Consider the following 3,726-nt stretch of genomic DNA (forward strand, 5'->3'; position numbering starts at 1 on the left):
GGAATGATTGAGCGTTGGATAAACTCCAACCATCCTCTAGCCAGGGTTTGAGGTCATGCCTTTTCAATTGAACCGGCTTCCCTCTTGAGTCTCTTTCCATTGGGCGCCCTCTTCACAAATGTCAGTGAGGACTTGGTCCAACCTTTGATCAAGTTGACCCTTCTTGTGTAAGGATGCTCATCTCCTTGCATCATAGGCAAGTTGAATGCTAACCTTAATTTTCCGGACTAAAATCCAAGTATTCCCCCCCGAACCATAGTAAGATAATTCTTTGGATCTGGGTTCACACTTGATCATGGTCTTGGTGATCCATGCATTAGCATAGAACTCTTGAACCATCAAGATTCCGACTTGTTGAATGGGGTGGTAAGCACTTCCCAACCTCTTCTTCGGATCTCATGGCGGATCTCCGGATATTCACCTTTTTGAGTGAAAGGGGACCTCGGGGATCACCTTCTTCAAGGCCACAACTTCATAGAAGTGGTCTTGATGCACCCTTGAGATGAATCTATCCATCTCCCATGACTCGGAGGTGGAAGCTTTTGCCTTCCCTTTCCTCTTTCTAGAGGTTTCTCCGGCCTTAGATGCCATAAATGGTTATGGAAAACAAAAAGCAATGCTTTTACCACACCAAACTTAAAAGGTTGCTCGTCCTCGAGCAAAAGAAGAAAGAAGAGAGTAGATGAAGAAGAAATGAGAAGAAGGGAATGGCGTTTGTATTCGGCCAAAGAGGGGGAGAAGTGGTGTTTTAGGTTGTTGTGAAAATGAAGGGGTGAAAAAGGGTTTATATAGGAGAGGGGGGGAATGGGGTTCGGCTATTATGGGTGGGTTTGGGAGGGAAAGTGGTTTGAATTTGAAGGGGAGGTAGGTGGGGTTTTATGAAGGATGGATGTGAGTGGTGAAGAGAAAGATGGGATTTGATAGGTGAAGGGTTTTTGGGGAAGAGGTGTTGAGGTGATTGGTGAATGGGGGAAGAAGAAGAGAGAGTGGTGGTGGGGTAGGTGGGGATCCTGTGGGGTCCACAGATCCTGAGGTGTCAAGGAAAAGTCATCCCTGCACCAAATGGCACTCAAAATCACGTTTTGAGCCATTTCTGGCGTTAAACGCCGGGCTGGTGCCCATTCCTGGCGTTTAACGCCAGGTTCTTGCCCTTTTCTGGCGTTTAACACCAGCCTGGTGCCCCTTTCTGGCGTTAAACGCCCAGAATGGTTCCAAACTGGGCGTTAAACGCCCAACTGCTAGCCTCACTGGCGTTTAAACGCCAGTGGGTTCTTCCTCCAGGGTGTGCTGTTTTTCTTCCTGTTTTTCATTCTGTTTTTTGCTTTTTCAATTAATTTTGTGACTTCTCATGATCATCAACCTACAAAATAAAATAAAATAACAAAAGAAAATAGATAAAATATAACATTGGGTTGCCTCCAACAAGCGCTCTTAATGTCAGTAGCTTGACAGAGAGCTCTCATGAGCCTCACAGATACTCAGATCAATGTTGGAACCTCCAACACCAAACTTAGAGTTGAATGTGGGGGTTCAACACCAAACTTAGAGTTTGGTTGTGGCCTCCAACACCAAACTTAGAGTTTGACTGTGGGGGCTCTGTTTGACTCTGATTTGAGAGAAGCTCTTCATGCTTCTTCTCCATGGTGACAGAGGGATATCCTTGAGCCTTAAACACAAAGGATTCTTCATTCACTTGAATGATCAGTTCACCTCCATCAACATCAATCACAGCCTTTGCTGTGGCTAGGAAGGGTCTGCCAAGGATGATGGATTCATCCATGCACTTCCCAGTCTCTAGGACTATGAAATCAGTAGGGATGTAATGGTCTTCAATCTTAACCAAAACATTCTCTACAAGTCCATAAGCTTGTTTTCTTGAATTGTCTGCCATCTCTAATGAGATTCTTGCAGCTTGTACCTCAAAGATCCCTAGCTTCTCCATTACAGAAAGAGGCATGAGGTTTACACTTGACCCTAAGTCACACAGAGCCTTCTTGAAGGTCATGGTGCCTATGGTACAAGGTATGGAAAACTTCCCAGGATCTAGTCTCTTTTGAGGTAATTTCTGCCTAGACAAGTCATCCAGTTCTTTGGTGAGCAAAGGAGGTTCATTCTCCCAAGTCTCATTTCCAGATAACTTGTCATTTAGCTTCATGATTGCTCCAAGGTATTTAGCAACTTGCTCTTCAGTGACATACTCATCCTCTTCAGAGGAAGAATACTCATCAGAGCTCATGAAAGGCAAAAGTAAGTCCAATGGAATCTCTATGGTCTCATTTTGAGCCTCAGATTCCCATGGTTCCTCATTGGGGAACTCAGTGGAGGTCAGTGCACGCCCATTGAGGTCTTCCTCAGTGGCGTTCACTTCCTCTCCTTCCTCTCCAAATTTGGCCATATTGATGGCCTTGCATTCTCCTTTTGGATTTTCTTCTGTATTGCTTGGAAGAGTACTTGGAGGGAGTTCAGTAATTTTCTTGCTCAGCTGTACCACTTGTGCCTCCAAACTCCTAATGGAGGATCTTGTTTCAGTCATGAAACTTTGAGTGGTTTTGATTAGATCAGAGACCATGGTTGCTAAGTCAGAGGGGTTCTGCTTAGAATTCTCTGTCTGTTGCTGAGAAGATGATGGAAAAGGCTTGCCATTGCTAAACCTGTTTCTTCCACCATTATTGTTGTTGAAACCTTGTTGAGGTCTCTCTTGATTCTTCCATGAGAAATTTGGGTGATTTCTCCATGAAGAATTATAGGTGTTTCCATAGGGTTCTCCTAGGTAATTCACCTCTTCCATTGAAGGGTTCTCAGGATCATAAGCTTCTTCTTCAGATGAAGCATCCTTAGTACTGCTTGGTGCATTTTGCATTCCAGACAGACTTTGAGAAATCAAATTGACTTGTTGAGTCAATATTTTATTCTGAGCCAGTATGGCATTCAGAGCATCAATCTCAAGAACTCCTTTCTTCTGACTTGTCCCATTGTTCACAGGATTCCTTTCAGAAGTGTACATGAATTGGTTATTTGCAACCATTTCAATTAGCTCTTGAGCTTCTGTAGGCGTCTTTTTCAGATGAAGAGATCCTCCAGCAGAGCTATCCAAGGACATCTTAGATAGTTCAGAGAGACCATCATAGAAAATACCTATGATGCTCCATTCAGAAAGCATGTCAGAGGGACATTTTCTGATTAATTGTTTGTATCTTTCCCAAGCTTCATAGAGGGATTCACCATCCTTCTGTCTGAAGGTTTGGACTTCCACTCTAAGCTTACTCAATTTTTGAGGTGGAAAGAACTTTGCCAAGAAGGCATTGACTAGCTTTTCCCAAGAGTCCAGGCTTTCTTTAGGTTGAGAGTCCAACCATATTCTAGCTCTGTCTCTTACAGCAAAAGGGAATAGCATCAGTCTGTAGACCTCAGGGTCAACCCCATTAGTCTTGACTGTGTCACAGATTTGCAAGAATTCAGCTAAGAACTGATGAGGATCTTCCAATGGAAGTCCATGGAACTTGCAATTCTGTTGCATTAGAGAAACTAATTGAGGTTTAAGCTCAAAGTTGTTTGCTCCAATGGCAGGGATAGAGATGCTTCTCCCATAGAAGTCGGGAGTAGGTGCAGTAAAGTCACCCAGCACCTTCCTTGCATTGTTGGCATTGTTGTTGTTTTCGGCTGCCATAGGTTCTTCTTCTTTGAAGAATTCGGTCAGGTCCTCAACAGAGAGTTGTGCCTTAGCTT

At 43.8% G+C, this 3,726-nt stretch overlaps 1 non-coding gene across 1 annotated transcript; it reads left to right on the forward strand.

Annotated features, from left to right (window-relative positions):
* Positions 1-3,154: 3,154 nt before the first annotated feature.
* On the forward strand, positions 3,155-3,262 carry LOC130953786 (small nucleolar RNA R71). Its single transcript, XR_009075946.1, has one exon. It is a non-coding gene; the product is annotated as a small nucleolar RNA R71 (small nucleolar RNA).
* The last annotated feature ends 464 nt before the right edge of the window (positions 3,263-3,726 follow it).

The sequence above is a fragment of the Arachis stenosperma genome, chromosome 9 (assembly GCF_014773155.1).
Source record: "Arachis stenosperma cultivar V10309 chromosome 9, arast.V10309.gnm1.PFL2, whole genome shotgun sequence".
Classification (NCBI taxonomy): domain Eukaryota; kingdom Viridiplantae; phylum Streptophyta; class Magnoliopsida; order Fabales; family Fabaceae; genus Arachis; species Arachis stenosperma.